Below are 10,584 nucleotides of genomic sequence, written 5' to 3'. Positions count from 1 at the left end.
GAACTTTAACCGAGAAAACCGCTCAGGCATCCGTAATCTCAGCTGGTAGAAGAGAATCGAGCGGACAAAGTAAAAAAAGGAAGAGTAGAAAGCGAGAGAGACGAATCGTACGAAAAGGGACGGAGAAACAATCCTTTACCACGTGCGCCTACGCAAAGGAAACGGATATCAGAATTTTATCCGCCTTCGTATGTTTCACGCGAAACGCCATTGTATTCGCGGCACGCAAAGGCGGTGCCTTTTAATTAATCAAATGTGTGTGTCTCTCTCTCTTTCTCTCTCTCTCTCTCTCTCTCTCTCTCTCTCTCTCTCTCTCTGGTTTGATATCGAATATCAAAGGGTCGTTGTCATTCCCCAAACTCGACGCTCGTTTTCCACCGTCCATCATTAGGCGGTCGCAAATATCCACCACCTCGGTTCATTATTCCGTTACATTCGAAGCGCGCGTCTGGGAGACGCGCGCGCGTTCTCCTCGCGTAAATTCTAATTCAAATAAAAATCGTCGACATAAATTTTCATACGGTCCGCGAAAGAGGATTGCCGTCTCGGGAGCGAGCCGCGCGATGTTAGGCAAACATTAACACGCGAGGAGGCGCCGCGGCGAGGAGGGGGCCGGAGATCTTAACAAATTAATTTATATTCCGCGGCGACGGCAATTTCGCGCTCTCCGCGCGGTGCATCGTCGTTCTCGCCTACTATTCCACGTCCCGTGGGGAATACTTTGACGCGGGAACACGCTTGTAACCTTCCGCGATACCTTCGCGTTCCTATTGGGTCGTAAAGCGAAAAAGAGGAACGAATTACTCGTAAAGTAACGCGAAAAGGGCGCGGGATGGAATTTTTAACCCTTCGAGCCGCCGGTCCGTGACGTTCACGGAATGCTGGAGAATTTCTGTACGCGCGTAACGCTTACGAACAACGAACGGACTCCTCGCTTCGACTATCTGATAGATACCCGCTAATTGTCATAATTGTAGACGTTGCCTTGGAATATCTAATTTAAATCTTGGAACAAATAGCAAATAACTTCCTTTTATCTTCAAATTATAGTAATACATGAAAGAATTGATTTTTAACGGAGGTTAAAAATTTAAGGCGTTCGATCCTGGTTAACGCTCGTTATTGCACCGTCGACCGCGTAATATCTCAGATACGACGCCCGCGAACGTTTCCATCCGCGTTTTCCGCGGCCGCAGTAAAACGGGATTTCCCGGCCGCTTTATGATCCGATGATGGAACGCGGCTGTTCCCCCAGGCTGTGGGGAAAAAGAGGGCAAACAGACGCCGTCGACGAACACCGCGATTAAAACACCAGCGCCAATCGGTTGCTCGGGCTTCGGGTCCCTCGGTACACAGGATATCGCTCCTCCTCGTAAGCCCTTTTCACGACGACGAACATCTCGACGCACGTACCAGGGTGAGAAAGGAGTCTAGTGATTTCAAACTGGGCCATTGGTGCGAGATTTTCTAATCACCGTTTGCGACAATATCGTTAGAAAAGGTTGGAAAGTATCATCCCTTCGTTTGGGTCCCGTTCAGTTTTTTATTTGGACACGCTGTATATGTTCGTGAGAACTAAAAATGCACTGAAATGTATCCAAATAGGTCTAGAAACGGGGACAATTAATTTAGAGCGAGTATTTATTAAGATTTTTCCATATTATTCGAGATTTCTATTTTAGGGTGTCGAATCATTCACTATTACTACTGGAACTAGTATTTATGTCAGGATTAAACGCTAATACTTTGTTTAACGATACATCTACGTTTTACAACATCCATCTAGAAATGTTCTAACAATATTTGAATACTAAAAAGTGCGTTTGCGTCGATTTTTAGGCGATTATATGCCTGTTCCAGTAGTACAGGTCAATCATTGAAGCTTAACAGACATAAAACTTTCATCGTGAATATCTCATTAAATACTTATGTCAGACCTATCGCGCTCAAATACTTATTTACTTAGTTTTTAATGCTCTTTTAATCCCCGTGAAAAAATACAGGGTGTTCCGTTAAAAAAATTCACTTAAATCCTAGAACATTAAGATAATTCTTCCACGAGCGCGCAGCTTAAATCTCAACAGAGAAAAAGTCGCCGAGAACGGAACACGGATCATAAAACATCTCCGAGAAGTAGGTACAACAAGTTAAGTTGCGCTTTGCAACCATCCAACCAGCTGGAACATAAGTCCGCGCTGTCGTAATCCGCGCGACAAAACGTGCCAGAGGATAGAAGAAACAAACTGCTGTTCGTTCCTCCTCAGACCGGGGAGCAGGTTCAAGGTCTGCCCGGAAGAGGGTTTCGTCGTCCCGGACGGACATCCGGGGCGACATTAATACGGTCGTTCCTCAAAGTGGCTCGAACGATGGGACATTGTCGAAGGATAAAAGGCGAAACGACGAGGCATACACGCGTTATTACGTCTTCCACGAGAGTCGAATAACAGACGAACGTAGGGGGAGCTGGATCGGGGCGGGGGTAGAAAAAGGGGGATGGTTTCAGGGGGTCTGGAGAACGGTGGAGCCGTAGCGGGCAATATGTTCCGAAATTGTTTTACTCCGGCCTGAGCAAAAGAGAAGATAAAAATGTTCCGTCGTAGCTACGTCGCGCTGCTTCCTGCCCTGCCGAGCGCCACGGAGTAACTTTTGCGGGATGTGATGTGGAAAATTGGATTCAAGTTTGGGGCGGAGTGTAGCCAGGAAAGGGACAGCGCGGCTGGGGAAGGGTGAAGGAGCCAAGAAACTGGAATATAGGTAAGAAGAAGATCGAGAGAAACGAGACGACGGCGACGACGACGACGACGACGACGACGACGACGAGGAGCAAAAAGAAGAGGAGATACACAGAAGCGAAAGAAGCAGAGACCAACGAAGGAACAGAAGAGCCAGAAGGGCAAAGACACGAGAAAGAGGTTAGCTTCTGAGCAAGGACACGCTCCTTTTATTGTACCCCCGTTCTCTTACCCCTCTCTGCCTCCCTCGCAACACCAACCCCCACTGTTCCTTCCACTATCCCTCCGACTCCTTTCCTCGCATAACTGTTTTCCTCGTCCCGCTTCCTGCTTTCGGTCCATCCTCCTCTTCCTCCTGGCCCTCAGTTACCAGCGTAGAGCCACCGCATCCCCTGCACGTACACGTAAGAGACTACGCTTCACGGCTCGACCTTACTTCTCGTGTCTCGTCTACGATTTTCAACTCGACGAAGCGGTTCGACCGAGTAATTCCCTGGTGTCCGGAACCAGAGTCTCCCCTTTACCCACCCTCGCTACTTCCGCGTACAGCTGCGCGACCTCCTCCACCATCGTCATCCACCAGCGCACCAACGACGTTCCCAAACGCGCATCTCCTCTTCTTCTCTCCCTTTTACTCGCGCTCGGTCACTCTCATTTTCACCCTCTCTCGTTTCCACCCTCTGTTGGCTCGCGCGTATTTCCACTCCGCGAGCATGTGCCAATGTCTTGTGTCCATTTTTTTCTCTCTCCTCTTTTTCTTTCGTTTCCCCCCCAGCAAATGGGAAAAGAGTCACCGGGAACATTGTAGATATTAATTGGGACAGAAACAGATGCGAGGCATTCCAGTAGCACGATCGGCCCATACGTGGCACGAACGACTGCCAGGCGCAATTCTCTCGGTAATTTTTCTGAAATCGACTCGTTGGTTTTCTCCGGGCCGGGGAACGTTGACGTTCCACTCCGTTGGAACGAGAGTAATTATTTTCCGATGCACTCCTGCCCTGGCGATCTTAACCGTTCGACAAACTTTCCCCTCTCTGGCTTCCGCTGCCAGGAAAACGTCCTTAATTTGTACGACCTTTTTTCCGGACCGCGGGACAATCGACTCTCGTCGAACGATCTTGAAAACCAGCGACTAGCTGGAAGTTGAGTCACCGCCTACTCCGGAGCGTCAATTATCCCCCGGTCAGGGGTTGTTCAAGGTCAACGCCGTGGAAACGAAATCGATAGACGTCCACGTCGTATTAAAAACCTCTCTCCCTCCCTCTTCGTCCACATTGTGCAGTGGATGAAAGGAACGAGAGAACTCTCTTTAATCCTTTCGACACCGAACTCTTCAATATCGTGTTATACGTTGCTTTGTGTTTGTCCCGATAAATCGAGCTTCGATAAATTGACCGACAATGAGCAGCACTCGCCCCTCTCTAGGCGAAGTATATCGAACGAATTCCGAATTATTCGGAGATTAAAATGCAAAGAAAAATATAATCCTGTGGTGGATAAAAGGGAGGTTAAAATCGCCATTTGTATACCACGCATACTGTCTCATTCGTATGCATGGCCCCTTTTTTTGCCTTTATTACTCCTATTGCTTTTTTTAATTAAAATATTCTATCTCCGCCGATTTTTTTTTTTTTTATTTTCCCGAGTGTTTTTTAAATATTCTCAGCCCACGTTTTTTCATCATTTTGCAAGGGTATATGGTCCTTTCGCGCGGCGCGCCTGCCGCACTTCCTTTTATTCGGCCGTCGCATGCAAAATGCAAACCGCAAAGCCAATTCTGCCGCTGCTACTTTCGTACCTACCGTGTGTAGAACGATTGCTCGCGATATGCAGCCCGATCGGAGGGTTAAATATCAACGTACGAACGCCGACGTCCATCGTTCGACGTTGCGTCCTCATTGATCGTTAACAAAATAACCAATTGGGACTCGACCACGCGCATACGTATATGAACAGCTAAAACAAACAGTTAAAACAATTACGGGAACCGACGGATTGACGGGAATCCGTAACGAGCGACCCAACTTCCCCTGCTCGAACGGCACTTGCCGTGAACCAGCGGGGAAAAAATGGTGGAACGACAGCCGCGCGCGGCGGTCAATAGCAGCGAGAGAATATTTTATTTAGGGGCACGCGTGGCCCTGGCCGGAGATTTGAGTTATCGAGATACGTCCGACGGTGTAATACAGTGGCCAGGAGAACGTAGAAAAATTTAGTGGCCGGGTCGATAAAACGGCGATACGTCCAGGGCGGCCCCGTAGATGGGACGTGCGACAAGCCGGTAACGGCGAGATCAATGGACCACAGAATTTTTCGAAACGTCGTTAAATCCCCCCGTGTCAGCAGGGCTCCGGAATCGATTCTTCGGCTGCGAGCCCCGCGGCTATTTCTGGTATCGGGGATATCAAGGTTCGCCAGGCCCGGGTAAGCGACTTAGCCGGCTATAAGCGATGAAACGCGTCGCCGTTCGATTTTCCTTTCGGGCCACGGCTTTTCGTGAACCGGCTCGCCTCGATTCGGATCCCGCGCCGACGTGAAAACACCTCTCGCACGGCCGATACACGCTTTTACCATTTCCCCGTGCGCGACAGAAATTCAGCTGGACAAGAGCGGGTGGCCGTCGTCAAGTGTGAACCGTTGGTTCTGATGAAACTTATTTACGATACAGGTTTTCAAGGGAAAACCAACCTCTTGTCGCTTGGCACCGTTCGCCTTTACGTTCAATTTTTGAGAGATACATTTTTATCGTCCAGCATCCGCGACTCGGGATTCTCGCTAAATAAATAAAAATGTTTGCCGCTGGGTGGGTAACGACGTTCCTACCGGATCGTTCGAGAGGTTTTCCAAGCAAAAATGCAGTTAGGAAGTCGAGACGGCGCACAAGCGGCGCGTAAGTAGCTGCTCGTACCTTGGGTAAGGTCAAATTTGAAAGCAGAAATTTCGATGGGTTAAACTGGCGGAAAATTGAAAATTGTAAGGTGACGGTTGGAAGTTGAAAGTGGAAAGTTGGAAGTTAGCGAGTTCCCTGGTTCGTACTACCCGCAGACGTTCCCGGGGAGCACCGCGCGTTGTTTGCCCGGGATTATCATTCGCGGCGAGGATCAGCCGGGTATAAACACCGCGCGGCGGCGGTCATATTCTCCCCGAATGACGATCATTTGTCCCGGCGTCGCGGGTTGGTACGCCGGAATAAAGGCGAAAGGTGGAATCCCGCTTGGCAAGCAAGAAGGAGCTAATCTACCGGCATAAAGTTGGCCAACAGCGCGAGAAGCGGAGGTGCTTTAACGCGTACCGCAAATTATACCCTATCCAACAGAATCCTGGGGGTTGGAACGGCGGCCAACCAAAGACGGAAGAATACACACAAGAGGGAAAGGCGAGCAAGAAGGCGGTCAGGAGGGGTTTGCACGCGACTCTTTCCACGGCAATCTGTAACTTCTCCATTCGACGCTAACAACCAACCAACACTAAGAAATGGAGGGAAGAGAGAGAGAGAGATAGATAAGGAGAGAAGGAGGGTAAAAGAGGCACGAAGCTCTTCACGGTCCGGCTGCTCGACCTCTAATCCCGTCTCCTTCGTCCCTTCATCTTGGCCACCTCCTCCAAGAAAGTATACACCCTGCCCCCCTCGTCCCGTGTTCCTTTGGCCTCGTTCCGGAGTGCCGTTTCTCGAATAAACAGTCTCGACGGAAAGGTAGCTGTGGCTGGCTGGTCTGCGGACGGCCCCAGAGACGCGGAACGAGGCGAGGCGGGCAGGGCGAAAACGACCAAGTCCTTTTCGAGGAGCCATGAGTAACGTGTGGTCTCGGTCTCCGTGCCCGCAGTAGCTTACTCGCTCTACAAACGTTCCTTGATGAGATCGACGTGAGTACCCGGGAACTCGGTCCCGCTTCTCGAGGCGGTGGCTCCTTGAGAAAGTGTGGGTCGGTTGTTTGAGAGTCGTTCGGCTCCGCGGTTAACGAACTAAATTTTCGCGAGACATTGACTTTAATGGTTTTAAACGAACGTTTCGCGGTCAAGCCCTCTGCATCGCGCGACCCCACCCCTAGCTCGCCACCCCTATATTCATCCGTGTCGAATGTTCTCCAGTGAATTACCTGAGATTGAGTAACCTGAGATCACCTGGCCATCGAATACCGCACGAACGTCGAGTCTCGTCGTTTTTAATCCTTGGGCTCGTCAGAAGCGAATCGCGAAGCGTTCGATGGCGGCCGAATCGAAAGGCACCTGTTGCCAGGAGCGGCCGAATAATTGGATCGCGTTATACATTAGAAGGAGCTGTGATCCGCGAATGAAAAAAATCTGTCGCTAGGCTATAATTGCATTCCGCGCGATTCAATAAACGGGCTGTCACAGACGGCGCGAATTACAATACGATTAAACACTTCCCGTTACCGACAATATGCAGCCCGTTCGCTTTGCTTTCAATTCTGTTAAGTCAACTGTCCAATCAAGGCGAGCCGTGTAAATTTGCCTTTAATTATCGTCGGATAATTTCTGCTTGCAAAGAAGCTCGACGTCGTAAAAAAGAGGGACGTGCCGATAAAGAGTACCGATTGGACCGCTCTGTGTATCGCGCACCTGTTGCCCCCCTTGGGATCGGGATTTACATTTTAATGGACACGAGAGAGACACCGTGAAAGTTCACTGCTCCGCGTCTCCTCGTCGACTCCTCTCTCCTCATTAGGAAAATGAATTGCAATGTTCTCCCGGTCGGAACACGGGGAGGTAACATGGACGACGTGGAGCCGTTCCGCAGCCGGGAAGATACAGAACGATGCACGGACGGGCACAAAGACGGCGGGGTCAATCAGGAAAGTTAAAGAAAAACGTTGGCCTAATTGAAAAAGTTTGCCCGCGCGCATTGAAGATGGACTGGCATCCCAGGGGCGCGCGGGGTAAACGGGAATGTTTAAACTGGGATGAGCAAGAAGGAATCGCATTCAAATTAGATTACCGCTGCCCGTAAACACCGGAGTCGTGCTCTGAAATGGGATCGCATTGCAAAATGTGAATAAATATCAATACCTCGGTTACGCGAACGCCTTTTGCTTCCGGTTAATCTCATTGACATCCCTTATTATTGGTACGTCAGGCAACGGACGGCCAGCGAACGCATCCGGAATTTAATTAGCTTAATTAAATCCGGATTCTTACTGGGCTCCGCGCAGTTTCCACCGAGCGTGCACACAGACGAGATCAGCACGCATGGCGGATCGCTCGACTTGGAATCGCGTTGAATGAGTACGTTTGAACTGTGACGCTGTCATTAAAATGTGCAGACCGGTTCCGCGATGAATCTGAACGCGAAGCGAGCGTCAAGCGCATCCGGATGCCGGCCTTTTCAAGGGAGCCGCCGACGAATGGGCGAGAAGTACAGGAAATTTTGTGAAAATAGACCAGACCGGATGCCGGTAGCCGAAAAATGAGGGCGCGCGCGTGTGTTCGACCCCTGCCGGCTCTTATTCGCGAAATTCAACCGCACGACCACGAATTTCAGACGCTCCGTAACGGTGGAAAACATCGATGCTATAAAATTTCCTGACGATGGAATAAAAAGAGATTTCCACCGACCGCGGTTGAAAACGGCTCTCACGAGAAACGGTAGGCCGAAAGAGACAATTTTTTCAAGCTTGCCGAATATTCCGCGAAATTCTTTCCGATTTTCGTCTGGCTAAATAGCACGAAATAATCCCAAAAAGAGAAGAGACAGAAAACAGTGGGAAATGTCGAGCCAGATATTTTTCATTAATTCCTCCCGACGTCGTGTATATAATTTTTATAATGACCAATAAACAAATTTATTAATACCTGTATTTTCTTTCATCAAGCAAGAGGCAGCCGAATTGTACGCCACTTGATCAGCCATGTAACTCTGGAGTGGTGGATATTATCCCTCCAGCAGGGGTGGCTCTTGGTGCAGAGAAAGGAACGGGTTGCGGTCATGATTCAATCAACGAAGTTAAAGCGAGCGCGAAATGAGGCACAGTAAACTGGGGACGAACCTTCTTTTCAACCCCTCGAACGCGTCACACAGCACCCTCCTTCGTCAATTCCGTTCATGCGTGCGTTCCAACGTTTCCATCGAGCTGAGAATGTTTTAACGCATTCCGTGTCACGTTCATCGGCAGACAATCAAATAACGCTCGTTAATTCGCGGTTAATAACATATTGACACTTCCTTTACACTACAAAAGTCTCGCGCGTTATCTGACAGATACATAAAAGTATTTATTCCTTATTATACACAAAAATTCAGAGATTTAATTCCCAAAATATCACGTTACATCGAGAAAGAAACGTTACAACCGTGATAAATGAATGAGTACAAGCAAACAAACGAAAAATGGCGCGATAGGAGTTTGCGTGTAGGAGGGCTACATCTAAAGGATAGCGAAACGTAAGATTAATTGAAAAAAGTTATTTTCTGTTCCATCGAGACACCGTATGGTAATGGATTTTCGAACTGCGCGAGAAACAGCGTTCGCGATCGCCAAAGACACGGGGCTAACGATATTTCTTGGCTACTTCGGGTGTATTTTCACAAAAAATATCTCGCCGTTGAGGATCGCTTAAAGACGCAATTTAATCGGGAACTTTACATTCCATTACGCCGAAGAAGAAGTGCCGTATAGCCGGAAGTACGTCCTCCCTCCGGCCCTCGCCGTTCCTCTTCTCCCCTTTTCCGTCGTCCACGGCTCGAATCGCTTTTTAAAAAGCTTCCTGTCCGTCCGAAGAGACTATTCCGTGGAAAGTTCCGCTTTGAGGCGGCATCCGTCCAACTTTCGTCGCCACGGACCCGGTCTCCCGTCATCGGTAAATATTATCGTTCGACTGAGCACGCCGCTGCGAGGAACGGAAGCACGAGTTCCTCCACTGGCTCTAAACGCTGAAATTTCTACAAATTTCGATCGATCGAAAATAACGACGACCGGTGCTTGGCTGCCTCCGCAAGCGAACGGTTTTATTTCATCGCGGCCAGGGAAACGAAGTTTTCAGTACTCGACGCTCGCGAGGCCGCCATTTTCTTCAGCTACGTGTCGCCGTTCGAGCACGAGAGCCCGCGCAGCGAGGAACCAAAGGGAAAAAGAACGACGGACCGACGAAAACCGTGGCCGCCGGGAAAACACGAGTATTTTCTCCAACTATCACGGTTCCTTCGACCCGCACCTCGAAACCCGCTCTCCGCAAACCGTTGGTCACTGCGAAGGAATCCGCGCCGCGCGTATTTGCGTGGAATAATGTTTCGCGACGCATTTCGCGGCCGCGACCGCGCAAACTTCGCCGAGTAAATATTTAACGCAATCTGGCGCGAGTGTACGAAACAATTCCTGCTGAAACGGGATCCGACCGCGGCTGAAAGCACCGCGGAACTCTGTCCCGGTGCATTAAGGCTGATTTAAGCGTGCGACGATCATTGCCACCGCTGCCGGCAGTTTTGCCGCCATATTGGTGCACGTCGATTCTTTCATTACCATTCGATTGGCGTGCTGCACTGCGTGATGGTGACTTTTGTACGTGGAAATGTGGCTTCGCGTATCAATGTAGACTTCCAAGATTGAAAACAAGATTTATACCGCGGCGCTATATTTCTATTCAATTACGTGGCGATTAAAAAGTGGAATAAAGTTTGTATTTGGGAACTTGGCGAACATTTTAAAGATGATAGAGGCGAAACGATTCATTAACGCGCTGAGAGATGAGTGCGCTCGAAGCTCTTGCGAGAATATCGACGAAATTCTACGCGTAACTGCCAAAAGTCTGTATCTGCGCTAAGAGGAGGAACGTATCGCGCGATAGTGGATACTAAAGAAACACGATTTCTGCTTGAATGTCTCTATAGTGTTCG

This window comes from Xylocopa sonorina, chromosome 2 (assembly GCF_050948175.1).
Source record: "Xylocopa sonorina isolate GNS202 chromosome 2, iyXylSono1_principal, whole genome shotgun sequence".
NCBI classification, from domain to species: Eukaryota; Metazoa; Arthropoda; class Insecta; order Hymenoptera; family Apidae; genus Xylocopa; species Xylocopa sonorina.
The sequence above is the reverse complement of the archived record's forward strand: the minus strand, read 5'-3'. Positions refer to the sequence as shown.